This window comes from Electrona antarctica (assembly GCF_951216825.1).
Source record: "Electrona antarctica genome assembly, chromosome: 4".
NCBI classification, from domain to species: domain Eukaryota; kingdom Metazoa; phylum Chordata; class Actinopteri; order Myctophiformes; family Myctophidae; genus Electrona; species Electrona antarctica.
This window is the reverse complement of record NC_136809.1, coordinates 43,968,581-43,988,717: the sequence shown is the minus strand read 5'-3', so window position 1 is coordinate 43,988,717 and position 20,137 is coordinate 43,968,581. Positions and strand designations below refer to the sequence as shown.

The window sequence follows — 20,137 nt, the reverse complement described above, 5'->3', positions numbered from 1 at the left end:
TGGACGGTGTTCCATAATTTGGGAGAAATGGAAGAAAGCTCCAGTATTTTTGAGGGGTGCTAGCCTCTCCTATGCACAGCTTTGTGTGTCTGTGTGTTTGTACCACGGAAATTATTTGATTGGCTGAACACGGAATGTGATGTATGATTGATGCATGATAAGAGCGACCCTCACTTCACAAGAGTGTGTGTGTGTGTGTGTGTGTGTGTTTTTTTTTAAATAGGCATGGGTTATGCATAGCCTATAAACCTGCAGTAGCTAGTAGAGGTTCTAAAGTTCTGACTGAGGGCCTTATAAGCTTATTTGACCATGATGCACTTTACTGCCCTGTAATGCATAGCCTCTATCAGCTATCTAAAAAGCATTGATTCAGGATGTTTTGGATAATAACTTGAATGTCACAGCCCACTTAATAAGTCTTGCTATATCACCTAATCTAGACTCTCTCTCTCTGTCTCTCTCACCATATCTCTCTCTCCTCAACCACTCTCTCTCCACCCCCCTCTCTCTCTCTTTCCCCATCTCTCTCTCGTCCCCGTCCCCCCCTCCTCTCTCTCTCTCTCTCTCTCTCTCTCTCTCTCTCTCTCTCTCTCCCGGAGCTTATCTCGGCGCGCATCGTCAGCAGCAGTTTGAAGTCAAATTTGACAGCCGCTCGGGAGAGAGGAGGCTCGCTGCGTGTGTGTGTGTGTATGTGTATGTGTGTGTTGCCTGGATGGTCCCTAGTAGCAGCCCTCTCAAACGGCTCATCCCATCTCAAACAAAGCACAGGTACGGCCGGCCGGGCGCTGCTCTGCTCACACATGCCTCGGATCCGGGCAATATGATGAACAAACGAGATGTTTATTATTTATATGCACTTATGCAGTCACTTTTTTGGGGGGGTGTGAGGGAAGGAGGTGACCTCGATTGGATGTAAGAGAGCCTGACGTAGTGCGTGTGTGTGTGTGTGCTACCTTTTCTCTCTTTCAGTTCATTCGGGTCCTCGACTCGGTCGGTCGGCGCACGGCGGGACTGTGGACTGGGAGGGAGCGTATAATCTGACCGTTAAGAGCTGTCTCCAACTTGGGTGAAGAAAGATAAGGGAAACTCCGCGGGATTCTCCATACACCGAGCTTTTACCACTCCATTCCCGTGAGTTTAACGTGCACATTTATTATTAATGAATGATAGACTATAGCGCGCGCGCCGGGGTTTGCAGCAGCAGCACGAAAATGTTTGCACTTTATTTGTATCGTGTGTGTGTGTGTGCGCGTGTTTGTGCGCGCGCGCGTGTGTGTGTCTATTAAGTGTTAGTTTTTTCTCTTCTCATCTGCCCAGTGAGCCTATGGGCGTAGGCTAATTGATCACCTGCGCTGCACAGCTGTAGGTTATTCCATGTGATTAGTAGGCTACGGTATAGTTTCCCACGCTCAGCTGTGTGTGTACACGTACTGTACAGGCAGGCAGGCAGCAGTGTTCGTCCGACGTATTCCTTCCATTCTCTTTGAAATAACTGTGATAATGAAGTTTATACGGCTATGGTTTTATTTCCCCCGCTTTAAGTGAATTCAGTTCAGTTCTCCCCAAACTATCAGTATTCTTTTCTCATCAAGGAGAGATGAGAGGAGAGGAGCGAGGGACTTTGGCGGAGATTAGCGGAGGGGTGTGTGTGTGTGTGTGTGTGTGTGTGAGAGAGAGAGAGAGAGAGAGAGAGAGAGTGTGTGTGTGTGTGTGTGTGTGTGTGTGTGTGAGAGAGAGAGAGAGCTGTTGATGAAGCCCTCAGGGGAACGACTCCAAGCTTTCCCCTCTTTATGAGAATCATTCTAACTCGTCCTTTTATTTCCCCATAATGATGACATTGTGTTATACAGTTCAATAATAGTTCAAACCTATTACAGTCTCTGTTATCGCATACTTAATATGCCATTATTGGCAGTCCCATTATCCTCGTTATAGCGGTCTGATGATGACGCCCCTGCTATACTGCGTTAGGCAGACATTTATGGGCCCATTTGCTTGCCTTTATTGTCCTGTTTATCAATTAAGTCTGTCTATAAATGGTGATATCACAGTTCCTCCCAACATAAAACATTACTCTCCCACTCACCATCCGTTAGCATCACCACCACCACCCTCCCACATAGACACACTGGCTGTCCAGAGTTGCTGTTTGGTTATGTGCCACCATTTGCCACTAATAGAGTCCCGTTTAATGTACTGACAAGTCTATCTGTCAGCCTGTGCACAACAGAGGGACTCTTAAAGGCTCCTAAGGGCTGTCATCAAGGGCAGATTGAGGGCCCATAAAGACAGTGAGGATATGACAAAACGCCCATGGACATTGTGTAAAGTAGTTTGCCAACGTGTTTTATTGTCCGTCCGACTCCAGGTACGAGGTGTACTGTATAGTAGCCTACATAATTATTATGGCAGTATGAAAGCATTTATTCAGGAGCTGTGTGTTTGCGCGTGTGTGCGAATATATTTGACTTCACTCAGATCATGTTCGCGTGTGCGCATGCATGCAGCAGTGAAAGAATAAGAGCAAACGCAAGACAGAAGAATAGGGTGGATTATGCTAACTCCAAAGTATTGGAGGACAAGAGAGGAATACCCATGTAAGCAGTTTTTTTCTTTCAGCATTATATTTTGTCAGGGCTCTCAGTCACTGATACACAGTGTGTTTATGCACTGTAAAACTCAGAGGGCTCACTTAACTCTTGGGACCCCCTTACGGGTTCATTTGGTTACATTTTGCACACTCTCAGAGTTACAAATGGATAACTTTTAACACAGGGGATTGTACTGTGCGTGAAACAATAAGCAGACTGCTGCTTATTTCAGCTTTGACACGATTGCTTACAACAAAAGAGCGTAAGAGGATTTGCAATACGAGACCCCCTGACTTGCTGAGGAATAATGTCAGCTCATGAATTAGGTGAAATAAGAGGAAAACCAGACACTGATGCGTGTGCATTGTTTTCCTGTGAATGATACCTTTAATTTGTGCCTATTTCTATTTGAAATGCCCTCTTATTGTGGTCATTCTGGCCTCATTTCATTCCCCACAGCAAGGTAGCCAACAAAACAATCCATGCACACCTTGCACAGAACTTGATGAATAAAGAAGAGGAAGTCTGGGATAATTATATATTATGGGATATTATTATCATATTATAATCCCGGTTCAGATACGTGCAACAGTCCCATAGATAGGCCAATGGTTCTCAAAGGTCTGGGGACCCCCAGGGGTCCTTGGGGGATTCCAGGGGGTCCCCAGGAAAAGTAGTTAATATAGCGTCACAATCATTTTATCACTTTATCCATGTTGGCTATTCAAAAACAGCAGATCTACAAGCTCAAAGCATGTCACTTCATTCAGGGCTTTATAAATCTGCTATTTAAAAAAAAAAAGTAGGCTACTGGAAATTTTTAAATAATTGAAAACATATTCTTCTCTTCTGTGTCCCTGGCACAAAACCTTTTCAAATGGGGGCCAAATACATTCAAATCACTAAATGGTGCATTTATATAGCACCTTTATCCAAGGCACTTTACATTGATTGTGCATTAATACATTCACCCATTCACACACATATTCATACACCGATGGCGGCAGAAACCATGCAAGGCACAAACCAGCACATCAGGAGCAATTAGGGGTTCAGTGTCTTGCTCAAGGAGCTCAAGGAGCCCGGGTTCGAACTGGCAACCTTGCGGTTGCCACCCGGCCACTCTACCCCTGAGCCACCGCCACCACTAACTGTGTGTCAAGTCAGTGGCAGTGTAGTTTCACATACACTCACACCAGGGACTTAACTGTGGATTTTGAACCTGGCTGGAGGTGTCGTGTGAGTCTCCCAATTCGTGAAAGCCGAAAAAATGGACCACCAGAGGTGACGTTTCAAGCGTCTGGCTCTGGCCTCGGCCCTAGACGCTCAAAACATCACCTTTGGTGGTAAAATAATACATCTCCATGGGAGCATGACAGTGTGTGCCCGTGGATACTCTGTGTTCAGCATACAACTGATATTTTATCTTTTGGATGTGTGTGTCTTTGTAAATGTTTTGCAAGTCTCCCAATTTGCACCTATTTTTAGCCACGGCACAGTAAAATCCTCAGCATTCGTTTAACTCAGGGAATAGTACATACAGTAATTTAACCAAGTGGACCTGTATTTGGGACCTGTTTTTTTTACACTCAGAGGTGAATTAAGACCGGTGATTTGAGAGTGTCCTGCAGTGAAACAATCACACTGAGACGCTTTCCATCAGGTGTTGATAATCAGATGATGTATTCCGGTGATGAGCTGACATGATGACGATGATGATGATGATGATGATAATGATGATAGTGATTATGGGGATCATGCTGATGATGAAGATATTGATGATGCCAGCGATGTCTCTGCAGCTGCTACTGCTGCTGCTGATGGTACCGGTGGTGTCATCACAAGCACTGTACACGTTTAATCCATTTGCCTGCAGAAAACAAAAGGAATGCATGAAGATGAACGTAATGTGGGGTTGAGATGTTCTTGGTGTTGTTGAGAAGATTCTGTGATGGCGACATCGTTCTTGAGAACATGACGGACTGTGAGACATGGTGGTGGAATACAAAGCCAACCCAGATTTAGTTAGTTAGGCTATTTCTTTCCATTCTTTCTTTTCTTTTCTTTTTCCAAATACAATATTGTGACACGTGAGCATATGAATGCCATGGTCTGTGTTATGACAGAAAAATTGCAAAACAAACATAACCAAGTTAGACTATTTTGAACTTTTTTTGGGGCGCTAGCCCCTCCAACGTCTGGCTTTCAGAAATGACGTCATATGGCAGCCAAGTCTAATGTTTGTTTAGAGTACTGACATTTTGTGGCAGTTTGTTTTAGAGTACGATTTTTGTTTAAAGGTGTGAGGGGTGTGCATGTGTGTGTGTGTGTGTGTGTGTGCGTGTGTGTGTGTGTGTGTGTGTGTGTGTGTGTGTGTGTCTACCACGCCCCAAGTGGTACTTGCCTGGAGAGCCAAATATTTTCTGAGGTGGTACTTCAGTCATGGGCGTCACACCCATATATGGTGAGTACAACACCCCCACTCTCACAGATCTGTGATGTCATCCCCTCCACTTGACTGGCTGTTTTTGTAGTTTTTTCCGCTTGGATGTCCGTGATGCGTTAAGGGCCTTGCAAACGGGGACCGATAAAACGCACCTATAGTTCATTTTCAATGAGACCTGCGTTTTTGCTCGGAGAAGTCGCGGTGCGACAACGCAAGCGTATTTACGTGAGCGCGGTCCCGTGGATTTGTTGCGAGCGTGCTCGTTTCGTGCACACGCCCGCGACTCACCAGACGTGGATTCGGTTTAGCATTTATTTTACGCTTGCGTTGTCGCGCCCCTCTTCAGCAGACCTGTAGCAGACCTGTCGTTGATCCAGGCAACAACGTGTGCGTTCCTCGCTCCCCGTTTGCAAGGCCAGTTAGAAAAGCCCCGCTGTGATTGGCCAACTCTGTTTCACCTATATGAAAGTCTATTGGCTGTTGCTTGTGTTCCATTTAGGTCAAAAATACCTACTGTATGACACCCTTGACTTCAGTATAAAAAGGTTGGGAACTAAGGATCTTTCTAGAGAATTCGTCTCTATGTAGCACATGCACTTTGTCTGTACACTGTCAGTCCATGACTAGCAAACCACTACACCGATCAGCAGCACATTTCTCGTGCACGTTGCCAGCCCAGCAGGCCATGGAAGTCATTCCCTGAAGATGTTTGAATTCTCTTTGTGTGTTTCTTTTTTTCCACCCATTGTTTTGTAAATTCATAATCTCAATATCCACCATGCTGATCCACCGATAAGGCTTTGTGCAGTGTGGAACTCCATTTGGTCAGAGATATGACATCAGAGATTCACAGGCGAGCTACGGCGTTATTGTAGTGCCTAAAGTCCTATACTTAATGGCACTTCTGGTTGCCGACGGCCAGGTGGAAGTTCTTATGTGTGCCGGTACAAACTGATCTCCCAAACATGTCCGCTGAGTTTAACTTTGCTTTATTTTCCTGCAGTAATTTTCCTATACAACATACATACATACAACAACAAAACAATAAAGAAACAGTAACAAACACAGGTGACCAGCCCTCCTGAACACAGTGGAAAACTGTTAGCCTCTGCCGTCTGCCACTGGCAACACCTGTGCCTGATTAGCAGCCTGGTTAAATACCTGGGCTGGCCTTGACATTGACCAATCTGCGGTGACATTGTCAATCAGGAAACATTAGGTCATGATGGCTCTTACAGGCGTTACAAGTTAATTAGTGTGGTTTATTGTACAGTATTTTTCTAGAGTAACTTCTGACGTCATGTGGGTCTATGGGGTTTTCCATCGTTATGTCATGATGTCATATTATGGTGCCATAATAATCTGTGTGGTCTAAGGGGGTTTCTATTATACCTTAATTATGATGTAATCATAATCATCAGCACCCCCCACTTATATAAAATCTGGCAAAATGTATTACAAGAGGCAACCACTTGTTCCTGTAGAAACACACCTACTACATTGTGTGCACTACAGTATGCCCTTGTGCATATTCAGTACGCACCAAAAGTTTAGTTATGCAATATGCAGGCTCCCTTTTGTTTACAAAGTCAAAGTCATGCATGTTCAACATGACAATCAACTCCGCAAACGTTCTTCCTATGGTCTTATCAGCAAACAACATGCATCTCAACAAGCACATTGAAGCTGACTTAAAAGTCACACTTACCGTCACAAGTCAGCTCTGTTGAGCGCTGTCACATACTGTACCTATATGCCTTCTCTGTGACACGGCGCCAAGCACACGTGTACATGAGCACTGACGCACGCACGCACACATACATGCACAGACAGACGTTCATGCACGTACATGCATACGTACTACACACACGCACGCACGTGTGCGCACGCACGCACGCACACACACAGAAGCTGAGAGAACCCCGGTGTGCTGGCAACTCCTCAGAGCTGGTGATAACGATGTTGAAGTTAGTTAGGATTTTAGCTCGCGCCTCAACCCCATAACGCCCTTTCTAAATCTGATTCATCCTAAAATGAGATGTTTTTTTCCAGGAGAAAAAGATGAAAATACATGCGCATGCAGCACTCTGTGTGTGTGTGTGTGTGTTGTGTGTGTGTATGTGTGTGTGTGTGTGTGTCTCTCTCTCTCTCTCTCTCTCTCTCCCTCTCTCTCTCTCTGTCTCCCTCCCATTTCTCCCTCTCATTTCTTTTGTCTCTCTCTCTCGTTTCTTGTCTTTGTTTTTCCTCTCTCTACCTCTCCCTCTCACCATCCTTCTCTAACCCCCCCTCCCCACACACTCCTCACCAAACCCGGTAGAGCTCATCAGCCCTCCTATTCTGTTAGGCCTACTCTTGTGCTCTCACACACTCCCTGCTTCGCACCTCCTCCATTTACGCCCACCCCTCCCCCATTGCACCTCAACGTGTTTCTTTTTAATTGAGATCTGCATTTCAACGTGGTGCAAATGAGCTTTCTCTAAATCCAGTCTAAACTTGCTACCTGACTATATAATTTATATTATATATGTGTTTGTGTGTGTGTGTGTGTGTGTGTGTGTGTGTGTGTGTGTGTGTGTGTGTGTGTGTGTGTGTGTGTGCGTGTGTGCGTGCGTGCGTGCACGCACACATGCTTTTGTGTGTGCTTGCACATAGTGTACATGTGAATTTTCGTAGTGTGTGAAGAAGATGCAACTGAATCTATTTGAATGTTTATTTCCCTGCATCTTTTTTTTGACAACTCTTAGTTCAATGTGTCACTCAACTTCAGTGCTGAACTTTCTCTGACTTGGAGATTCTTCTGTGCTTAAAATGCATCTTGTGCACCAGTGGTTCTCAAACCAAATTTTCATAGCAATTTATATGTAATTGCAGGCTGTGGACACCCTTCAGATTTAGTTTTTGTTAATCTAGAAGACCACAACGCATTATGGGCTTGTAAATCGGCTATTTTCAAATATCTAGTGTATAATAGGGTGAAAGTGGTTGAACAGATTGAGTTGTATCCTCCACTGTAGTTATGTTCATATGTCATTTATTTTTACATTTTTGACTTATTCAGCATGTCTCCTGGCTAGAAGAACTGTCTTTCTCAAATTTGAATTCGGCAGCAGTAACACTAGCGTTTTCTCTCAGTCTAAAAACGTCTGGGTTTCCGAGGCTACTCTCAGTCTGGCCGGGATGATTTGATTATTTTTCAAACACAGTTCTTATATTAATTCCCCTATGGGGAGTAGAATACAAATAAATAAATTCACGAACCCGTGGACTTAGCTCCCTCTAGCGATATTGGCGTCAGACTTCGGTGCTCTATAACTGTGTTGGCAGGGAACCATACCAGTAAGACGACGAGGGTTGAGAAGCGACCTCGCTCTAAAGGGTGAGGTTGCGCTGAAACAACAGAGCTGGTGCTTGAGACTCTGGCGGTGGCGCCGCTGCTGCTCTCTGTTCAGGCGGCGGTGGCACGTGACAGCGTCCTCCGTGAGACTCTGGCGGTGGCGCGTGACGGCGTCCTCTGTGAGACTCTGGCGGTGGCGCCGCTGCTGCTCTCTGTTCAGGCGGCGGTGGCGCCGCTGGCGTTCCCTGGTCAGACGGCAGCGCCACTCGTCGGCAATCTCCTCCGTGAGAGTGTGGAGGTCACGCTGCTGGGGCAGATTGGCGTGTGCACGCATCCGCTTGGGTGGCGGCAGACTGCTGGGCGAGTGCTGTCGCTTTGGCATGGGATCAACTTTGACCAAAAAATGCACAATGAAAAACAGGTATGGCCATGAACCCTGGCCATGGCCAGGGTTCATGGCCATATAGCGTGTCTTGAGTCAGAGTGTAGAGTAGGAGCGTAGCGACACGCTTTGATCTCGCCGCAAAGCGGGTGCCTATGGGCTATAGTTCCAAACATTGCTCCTATGTCTGGAACTATCCCATTGAGATAGAATGAGCATTCCATTGTTACAATGGGAGTCAACGCTAGTGTCGCCACTCTTACTGTATTACTCTGTCTTGAGTGTAGAGAGTTAGATGATGTCAGACTGACATATGCGCGATCATATAATGGAGACGTGATGTCACAATGCGTGACCATATATGGTGACGTGGGTGACTAGACGTGATGTCACGATATGTGACCATATATGAAGACGTGGGTGACTAGACGTGATGTCACGATATGTGACCATATATGGAGGTGTGGGGTGACGGATTGACTGACGGGAAATGGAAGTTTTCATAGTAAATGCGACTTGCGGTTGCAATGAACACTGCCAATTAGGGATTTCCCGATCATGTTTCTTTTTGCTCGCGATCCGATTCAGAGTATCTGCCGATACCAATTTTTCCTGATCCGATATTTATATTTTTATAGAACACTTGCCATATCACAATAGTACAATATCCCAAATCACAGACAATATCCAGTCTAATATCATGATATGGATATAATATGGATACTAGGGTTGTCCCTATCAAGTCTTTTTGATGCCGATCCGATTCCGATCATTTGAAAATGACATGATCTGAATCTGACATTTCATACCAATAAATTGTTCTGCACCAAGAATTGAGATCACGATTATGACACGATTATAATTTATCAATTTTGCTCCATGAAAATATTTATTGTCTGTAGTTGCTGAACATTTCTATATAAAAATGTGGCACCCGCAGCCAACTACTGTGCACTGTGGCTTTAACCCATTTTGGGCGGGAACCCCTTTTGGTGTTAGCATTATGTTATGCTTTAGCTATTGAAAAATAGCAGTATCACAACGAACGCGTTTCAGCCAAGGGCCTTCGTCAGCGTTGAAAATGTTGTAAACAAAGCAAAGTGTCACATTTATACTGTCCGACGGACAATAAAGTGCCTTAAAGGACCCCCTGGAACTCCCTCAGCCAGTGGTTCCCCACTTTGGGAACCACTGGCATAGGTGTCTGAATCCAGATCACGATCTTGTTTAGATGAATCGTGCAGCACCACCAAAACAGCTTCTGTTATCTGTTTATGATTCTGCACCAACAAGTGATACTTTTAAATACGTTTAAAGCGTGTTGTTTGAAGTGTCTGCTTACACTTCTTTATAAGTTTGAGATGGTAAGAAAATCTGCCTGGCTGGTGGTTTTAAAAAACAATCTTTCAGCCACTTTGGCTGGATAGCCAGAAATGTTTGTTTGTTCCCTGTGTGTTGGTCTGACATCACAGTGAGGGATCAAATGTACACAGTTCCTCTGCCAATATTCCAACAAACGGGAGAAAACAGAATAGTAGAAAAAACAAACACATAATACTGACCAAAAAGCAAGCCTTTGATAATTAATTATATGTCTGACAAAATGGGCTTATGCACACAGAATAACTCTTCCGACTTCCGGGCTGCTTCCCTACTTCACAGGCGTTACCCATGACACTAATTAAGGCTCTGTTCCATTTAGTGTGGAGTGGTTCTGAAACTTTTTAAGTTCAAGGACCCCCATAACTCTGAGTTACGGGTCCACTTGGTTCCATTTGTGCACTCTCAGAGTTACACACCCGTACGGGGCCATTTGGAACCCACTCAAGGCCACTTTGAGACCCACTGGTGTAGCAGAGTGTTTCCAGTGAGCCAACATGCACAATAGCAGCACCCTGACTCTGTTTGACCAGAATAGAACAGAGCCTTCATTAGTATCATCGGTAACACCTGTGAGGGAAGTAGGGAAGTGGCCCAAGTTCTTTCCAAAATGGTGAGTGTGCATAGAGCCCATTGGGTGTAATTAGAGTGCAGAGTGTCAGGCACGATGCTAGTGCTATATCAATGGTATTCCCTTTTCATATCATTCCATTATTTATTAGACATTTGAGCCACGGACCACCATGATGATATTATAGCCTCTCACACCCAATTCATATTTTGTTATCGGTGGATACGATTTCGTCCACAATTCCATGCTGAATTGATGTGGTACCACAGGAGAGATAACAGGCAAACGTTGATCAAAATAACAAATATTCTACATTCTCTAATTGTGTAAATTAATTATTGCAGATAAGGCTATTTAACAATAATTTAACTCTCATCGATGATGAGAAAATGATGAGGAAAGCCTACATACTATGATGGACTGTATAGTCATAAGTATACAGTATGTAAATGAATATAGTATGTAGTACTGAAAAGTATTTTATCCATCATTTACTACAATTAAGTAAATTAATTCAAGTAATTACACATTAATTTAAGAATTATTCAGAGAACGAACCCAAACAAAAATCGCACCCTTATATTGACAGTAAAATCAAGTAACCACCACTGCTCTTGGTCCAAAACGGAGTCACATTCCACGACATGCTGCTTCTCTCTCAACTGACGGTGTGTCATCACATACTAGTACCTGTTATATTCTTGGACGTCATACATCATGTGGCGCACCGAAAATACCGATCTACAAGCTCACGCTGAGAGACTGGCTATTTTCGGTGTGCGAACGCTGGCATTCGCTGTACGCTGTGTACATGATGTACAGGGCGTACAATGAGGGAGGGTGGTAGTTGAGCATCCAAACCCACATATCCTGGGTGGGCTCACTCAAGTGTGTGTGTGTGTGCGTGTGTGTGTGTGTGTGTGTATGTGTGTGTGTGTGTGTGTGTGTGCGTGTGTGTGTGCGTGTGCGTGTGTAAATTGATATGTCTGTATTCATGCTGTGGATATGTGTGTGTCTTGTCCGTCCGTCCGTCTGTGTGTGTGTGTGTAAGTGCGTGCGTGAGTGAGTGAGTGAGTGCACGGCACACAAGATAGAGAGCAGTCGTTAGGGAGAGTGATGCTGACAGTGGGGTGACCTTGGGGCTCCCAGTCTTCCTCCTGTCGATGAAGAGGATGACTTAGTGCCTCCCTCCCCACCCATGATGGCTCATTTATTATCATTAGGCACACAGTCAAAAGACGCTGTTCGGCGCCTCAAGACGGAGTTGTATGTGTGCGTGTGTGCGTGTGTACGTGTGTGCGTGTGTGTGTGTGTGTGTGTTTGTGTATGCGTGCCATGCGGGCACACGCGTGGCAGAGAGAGAGAGAGAGAGAGGGGGGGGGACGGGGAGATAGTAAAAACAATGATGTGCGAGAGAGTGCATTGTGTTAAACAAATCTGGTGTTAATATTACTTAGGGAGGAATATTTCACTTAAAAAAATAGTTTTTGGTCATTTTATCGTCTACTCAAGCTTATGTTAACACCCCGGACAGTTTATTAAGTTGCTTGATTCCGTATTTTGATATGTAATATACATTTTAGCTGCCCCGCCCCTTCCTATAAACCCATAACTTCAAACTCCATTTTAACCATGTCATTGAAAACACCCGTCCTTGGTTCTAGATGTTGTCCTCCTAGTACGTGAGGGGTGGCGCGGCCATGTTCTTTCAATTACTTTTTTAAAAATTATTATTATCATTCTTTTATTATTTTCCTTAATTATTTTCATTTTCAAAAACTAAAGAAAAAAACGAAACAAAAAAACACGGCCTGCTCACGTACACGTATTAGGAGGACAATGTCAGTCACCAGAACCAAACCAAGGACAGGTGTTTTCAATCAATCTAACATTGTAAAAATGTAGTTTTGAAGTTACAATGGGCTTGTATAGGAATGGGGTCACTGGGGGGCGGCAAAAAATGATATCAAATATCTAAATACTGAAGCGAGCAACTTCAAAACTGTCTGGGGTGTTCACGAAAGCCTGAGTAGACAATGCAATGACCCCCCCCCCCCCCATCGACACAGAACATAATTCCACCGTGTATAGGTGACAGGAGACGGCAGAGAAAAGGCCTCGTCTCCCGGTATAAAGTGCAGCGCGCGGCGCGTGGGCATATGTGTCTGTCACTGTGTGTTTGTCAGAGGCGCGTCTCCGCTCCTGTTATATGCGCCGGCATGCAGCATGGCTGTATCTCCCAGGCAGTCGTCTTGCCTCAAGTTGCCTGTCACTCCACATCTGCCTCGGCATGGTGTGTGTTCTCTCTGCTCCCGCCTCGCCACGCTGTATAAATTACAGGAGGAGGCGATAACCCTAACCCTGCGTCACCCCATCCAGCCAGCCGGCTGCTCGGGCTGTATATGGTTACATCAGGAACGGCTGCTGCTGTGCTATCGTTTCTCAGCGTGATGGATGGAGACTTCTCCAGGCCAGTCAATACCCAATCTGAGAGGCACTGTCCTGATTTAAGATACAGTAACGCCCAGGTGACACGCTCAGTGCAGCAGCACTTTAATCACTACTAGCATCAACTCTACACTGGTGGGTGGGGGGGGGGGTGTGCGCGTGTGTGTGTGTGTGTGTGTGTGTGTGTGTGTGTGTGTGTGTGTGTGTGTGTGTGTGTGTGTGTGTGTGTGTGTGTGTGTGTGTGTGTGTGTGTGTGTGTGTGTGTGTGTGTGTGTGTGTGTGTGTGTGTGTGTGTGTGTCGGGGGGGGATGGGTGGTCGTTCTGTGTGTTGGTATCTCACTCAGTCAACTACCACTGTAATCATGCTGCAGTCAGCAGCAGCAGAGCCTAATGCACTCCTTTACAGAGCTGGCGAGTCTCTGTAGGATGAGCCGTCTAACTGGCAGTTCCCAAACTCAATTGAGGCGTCTTTAACTGTATCAGGGAGATACACACGTGAACACGCGTGGAAAGGCTATAATTGGAAAGACCTCGTGAACTGAGAGGAGAAAAGAATCATGGAGAGTTATATGTGACTTCCCAGGGTCAAGCGACACTGTCTTTGCTGTAAAAACGGTGGTTGTTTTTGCAGCAAAGACGGGTCATCGAGTATGTCATACTAAACTGTACATGTTGTTCATGGCTGTAAAAACGGTGGTTGTTTTTGCAGCAAAGACGGGTCATGGAGTATGTCATACTAAACTGTACAGTACATGTTGTTCATGGCTCATTGTTGTTCTTCTCCATCCGTCACAGGCTCCTAGTATGTCATACTAAACTGTACATGTTGTTCATGGCTGTAAAAACGGTGGTTGTTTTTGCAGCAAAGACAGGTCATGGAGTATGTCATACTAAACTGTACATGTTGTTCATGGCTGTAAAAACGGTGGTTGTTTTTGCAGCAAAGACAGGTCATGGAGTATGTCATACTAAACTGTACATGTTGTTCGTGTCATACTAAACTGTACATGTTGTTCGTGGCTCATTGTTGTTCTTCTCCATCCGTCACAGGCTCCTCGTCCAGTCTTCCAAGGTTGTGCTTTATGTCGTTACGTCGTGTGTACATAAGAGTGAAACTTACTTTGGTTTGGCTTCTTTCAGACAATGCAACAGCATAGATAAATATAAACTGTCGATAACTAGTTTGTGCTCGCTGAGGCGAGCACACAATAACAGTAGAATAATAATGATGAACTTCATACAAATATTAAAGAAAGGAAGAGAGTGCAAAAGTGAGCAAGAAGAGAATAAAATATAGATTGAAGAGAATCGTCAAATGTAATCATCAATAATAAACCAAGATAATATTATTATCTTGGTTTATAGCAGCAGTGTCTCTCTTTTCTTTCATCTTTTTCTCCCAGTAGCTGCTACCTTACTTTGTGCAGACAAATTGTATTGTATTCTATCTATTTACAACAGATTAGTATGTTCAACTTCACAGTGTATTCTATGCTCAACGGGGTGGCTGGGGGTAGCGTGTTCCTTTGCCCTGGTTCTTTCTCGTTCCTTTGAGTACCGCTGCTCATATCGTAAAAAAGAATACATATACATTTTGTTTTGCCGTGTTTGAGTCCTGCTGTGGTGCGACGGAAACATATTAACATATAACACATATGGGGAAGAGAGGCCATTTGGAATCCATGCCGAACGCGCGGTATATTGTCTAGTCACTGTTTGGGATAAGGACACGCATCATGACAGACAAAACGCTCTCAGACACAAGCACACAAACACGAGTTAATCAGGGGAAGCTTGTTTGGGTTACTGTGAGTGTTCGATGGTTATCGCTACTTTATCAGCGGGTAATTTGTTTTCCTTGCACCAAATTGTCCCGCCGTGACATGCCATCATTCACGTTCACGTATATATACTTGCGCACACACACACACACACGCACGCACGCACACACACACACACACACACACACACACACACACACACACACACACACACACACACACATACACATACACACAGTGACACACACACGGCCCCTCCTCTCCCGCCCCACCGGTCTGGCTGTTAGTCTAATTTATGAGGTGCCGTTAATTTGGCCTAAACGCTCGTTGCGAGACCTCCCTCCTCTCTCATCCCTTCATCTCTCCGTTCCTCCTCCTCTCTCTCCCTCTCATCAGTCACTCAGCAGAGTAAATCAGAGGGGTGGTATTGCACAGCAGGCGATACATAGACTGGACACCTTGACTAATATACCAGTGTCCTTCTGGCTCACTCTCTGTATCGCTCTGTCTCTCTCTCACTCTGTGTCTGTCTGTCTCTCTCTCTCTCTGTCTCTCTCTCTCTCTCTCTCTCTCTCTCTCTCTCTCTCTCTCTCTCTCTCTCTCTCACTCTCTGTATCTCTCTGTCTCTCTCTCACTCTGTCTGTCTCTCTCTCTCTCTCTCTCTCTCTCTCTCTCTCTCTCTGTATCTCTCTGTATCTCTCTGTCTCTCTCTGTCTCTCTCTCTCTGTCTCTCTCTCACTCTGTGTCTGTGTCTCTCTCTCTCTCTCTCTCTCTCTCTCTCTCTCTCTCTCTCTCTCTCTCTCTCTCTTCTCTCTCTCTCGCTCTCTCTCAGTATCTCTGTATCTCTCTCACTCTGTCTCTCTACACTGTGCAAATCAGATTGAGCTCTCTTCTCTTCTCTTCTCTTCTCTTCTCTTCTCTTCTCTTCTCTTCTCTTCTCTTCTCTTCTCTTCTCTTCTCTTCTCGCCTCACCATTCTTGTATTTTATAATCTTCTCTCTGCATGTATCCTCTCCTCCCTGACCAACCCTCTCTCCTCCTTCAAACATCCACTTTCTGTGCCCCTCCATCTCCTATACCTCCTAGGCTCCTACTGTATACCTCCTTCTCCTGTATTGCTGTTTCTCTCCTCGCCTCCTCCTTCCCTTCCTTCCCCAGGTTGGTTCTCCTCGTCTCCTCGTCTCTCATCCTCTTGTTCTCGTGCAGGGTGTAAATTTAGAACAGAAGCCATCGGAGGCCACCTCGTTGGTGTGTGTGTGTGTGTGTGTGTGTGTGTTGTGTGAGTGTGTGTGTGCGTGTGTGTGTGTGCGTGCGTGCGTGTACTGTATTGTGTAGATGCGTGCGTGTATTCATGTGTATGTGTGTGTTTGTGTATGCGTGAGTGTACTGTATTGTGTGGATGCTTGCGTGTATTCGTTTATATGTGTGTGTGTGTGTGTGTGTGTCTTGGAGAGAGAGTTTCAGAGGGACAGAAATACAACATGAAAGCTTCTCTGAGTCCCCATGCACAGCTCAGATGGGGCTGATTAAAAACCTAAAACCTTGGTTTTCATCCACATTTAGGATTCACATAGAATCCCTCCCTCTTTTCTTTCTCTAACGCACGCACGCATGCACGCACGCACGCACGCGCGCACACACACGCACACACACACGCACACACACGCACACACACGTGCGCACACACACGTGCGCACACACACGCACACACACTCACACACACGCGCACACACACACGCACGCACGCACGCACACGCGCACACACACGCATCAGCTTTTCCTCATTATCTTTCTCTTTGTTTGCAACTCTTACTGTCTCTGTCCAACCGTCTCTTAATGAATCTATCCCTTTCTCAGACGCGCACACACACACACACACACACACACACACACACACACACACACACACACACACACACACACACACACACACACACACACACACACACACACACGCATGCACTAGCAGGCACACTCCCACACACACTCCAGACAGGCTCATGTGCTGAAGGTGATTCTCTCCATTCCCCCGTCGCAGAGCGGGTGAGCGGGGGGCGGGCGGGCGGGCGGGCAGTGGGCGTCTCTGAGACTCCCCCGTCACTTTACGGCACATTGTTCCGCCTAATACCGAACACGCTGTACACGCGGGATCAAACCCGGCGCCTCCCGCGCCTGCACGCCTCGCTGTACCACGGCCCGTAGCCATACATCACTGTCCATCCTCTGTCTCCCCTCCCCCACGGTCATTTACACCCTATATATATATATATATATATATATATATATATATATATATATACTGTATGCTCGCTGTAACCAGTGGTGGAAAAAGTACTCACATTGTTTTGTTAAGTAAAAGTATCAATACTGCAATATAGAAATACTCATTTACAAGTGAAAGTCCAGAATTCAAAACTGTACTTGAGGAAAAGTGCAAAAGTATTGGCATCAAAATGTACTGCTATTTCTGCTATTTCAAATTTAGACAATTATGACTATTATGCAAAAATAATTGCAAATATCGCAAATAATTGCGATTAGACGATTATGTCATAATTGTGACTCTTGCTAACTGTACTTACAACAACCCTCTGCTAACATTCACACACATGCACGCACGCACACACACACACGCATACGCAACCACGCCTGCCCGCAGCAACACTCTCCCCATTTCCCCTCGTCTGTCCCCACCATAATCATCCTGAGCGTTAATTTAACTATGGGAGGGAACAAATGGGATTAAATGAACCCGTAATTTCATACCCTTCCTTCCTGCACTCGTCGGGGCTAAATTAACTCTGAGGATTTTCACAGTGCCCCCGTTCCTCTGCGGACTACCTGCCGGTACACATGCTGTACAGCCAGAAGATGAAGCACGCTACCTCTCTGCCTTATTCCTCCGAGTATTATATAAACCCATGGTGGTTCCCATTAAGACAGAACATCTTATAAAACTGTCTTCCTTCTACAGTAGGATCTCTCTCTCTCTCTCTCTCTCTCTCTCTCTCTCTCTCTCTCTCTCTCTCTCTCTCTCTCTCTCTATCCTCTATCTCCCCCACCATACCATCACACAAGCCCCCCCCCCCCCCCCCCCCTATCTCTCTCTCTCTCTCTCTCTCTCTCTCTCTCTCTCTCTCTCTCTCTCTCTCTCTCTCTCTCTCTCTCTCTCTCTCTCTCTCTCTCTTTGTTTTGTAATGGAGAACTTACTGCTATCTATAGAATGGAATAGAGGTAATAGAATAGAATGAGATCGTTTGGGAGTAGTCTATACACAGTACAATCCTCAGTTAATTTATCCGCTTCTACAGTAAGTCCAGTGTGAAAAGTTACACTCTTAACGGGGTGGGTCCATTGGGTCCATTTCTCCATTCTTGGACTTAAATGGACTGTGATGATTTTACTGTGTACATTTAGACTAGGCTATACTGTAAATGAAATGAAATGATAACTATATTTACCCAGGGTATCTGGGCTAAGCTCAAGAACTTGTTTCCAGCCAGGCCCTGCTCATAGAACACATTTCATCGTAGTGGTTCAATGCCTTGTTCAAGGGCACTTCAGCGGTGGTAATTTTTAACGTGTCGGACGGCTGATTCGAACTAGGAACCTTCCGGTATCAAGACCGCGCCGCTATCCGTTCGGCCACCGCTGCCACTTACATTAAGTGCACACTTGGCATTAAGCAGTTGAGCTGAACAAACACAAATGAGTTAACACGCACAGTGTAACGTTTGGAGCCCTGCATGCCTCTTTGTTCAGACGGTCTGAAGAAGAGCATGGCTCCAAACGTTACTCTGTGTTTAACTAATACGCTGACCGTGTTACAAAGGGAGCTTCCGTGTGCGGCTACTGTACCTCTATTTCCGTTGGTGTCAGTGAACCTTTTTGAGATGTGCGGATTGTGCGCTACCTGTCTTTGATCCTCTATTTCAAAAACTAATGAAACATTTATTTATTTTTTCACAGTTTTGTTTATTCAAGATTTCAGGGTATACAGTAAATCAGATAATATAGCAATATATGTGACACACCCATACGGGACATAACAAAAATATAACATGTACATAAATGTCATAACCACCATAATGCAACATATTGTGGTAGCATAAAATTAAAATAAATTGTGTAGTCCTATACTAACAGGGAAGTGACACTGACAGTTACAAACCACATATCCTGAATCAAGTTTTGAAACAAAAACAAGACAAACATACGACAAGACAAAACAAGACACAACATGGCATGGTCTCATAATGAAACATTTAACATTTCTATTTTCAAAAAAATATATCCCATGTTTTTTGTAACCCATTGTTCACCCGGTGCCAATTGCCTATAAGCTGTAATTATGGGCCCTACTCTCACTCTGCCAACCTGGGGAGAGCCCCGAACTGAGTTCATGCTCCCTTCAATGCATGAGGAGTGAGTGGGCCGCTTCTCATCACCTGACTAGACGGGGGAGTTTCCCCAGTAGGACGCAGTGCGTGGAAGGAACACGTTATTCCAACCAGTTCCTTTCGACTCCATCAGGCACCCCATCAGGCTGACCAGGGGGAGGCAGTATAGAGACCAGAATTACTGCATGCTTTTCTTGAGGGTAACTATCCTAGGGGACATGGGGAGAACATGCAAACGCCACACAGAAAGGCCCTTTCGCCAAACCCACCCAGGGTATGAGCTCTGATGGCGATGGAGGAGAGAACACGCCCACAGCGTCCCCAGCTGGAACCAACCGGGACCTTCTAGCTGTGAGGCTATATTTTTACATATATAGTCACAAGCCCAAAATAGGAACGCCTGGGAGAAAGTGATTAAAGGAGCGCTCTGGGTTTGACTGTGTGGGACGGTATGGATGAGGACACCGGCATGGAGAGCGTGGGTCGTCCGTGGAGCGGGTCCATTCCCTGGTGCAGATCCATCAACGGGCCGCGGCCCGGCGAGATGGCTGGGAGCCGGGCCAGCTGTCTGCGGCCGAGCCATCTCCATTCAGCCCGTGTCTGTTCCGCCAGCCTCCACACAAGACGGATAGAGCCACCAGGCTGCTCACCCCTCCAGCCGCACCAATGTAATCAGACCTCAGCAGCCATAAACCACCGGCTATAGACACCCTGCCCAGCCCGCTGTCACACACGCACGCACGCATGCATGCACGCGCACAAACACAAATGTATGTGTTTTCTGTTGGTGCATCTCTGTGCAACG

The 20,137-nt window shown here is 45.6% G+C and overlaps 1 protein-coding gene across 3 annotated transcripts in view; it reads left to right on the top strand.

The window, feature by feature from the left end:
* The first annotated feature begins 1,039 nt into the window (after positions 1-1,039).
* LOC306922422 (receptor-type tyrosine-protein phosphatase delta-like) overlaps positions 1,040-20,137 on the top strand; it is a 266,548-nt gene continuing 247,450 nt past the window's right edge. For all 3 annotated transcript variants that reach the window (XM_079500021.1, XM_079500020.1, XM_079500019.1), the window contains exon 1: positions 1,040-1,131. The gene's annotated coding sequence lies outside the window, so the exon portion shown is untranslated. The remainder of the gene's footprint in view (positions 1,132-20,137) is intronic.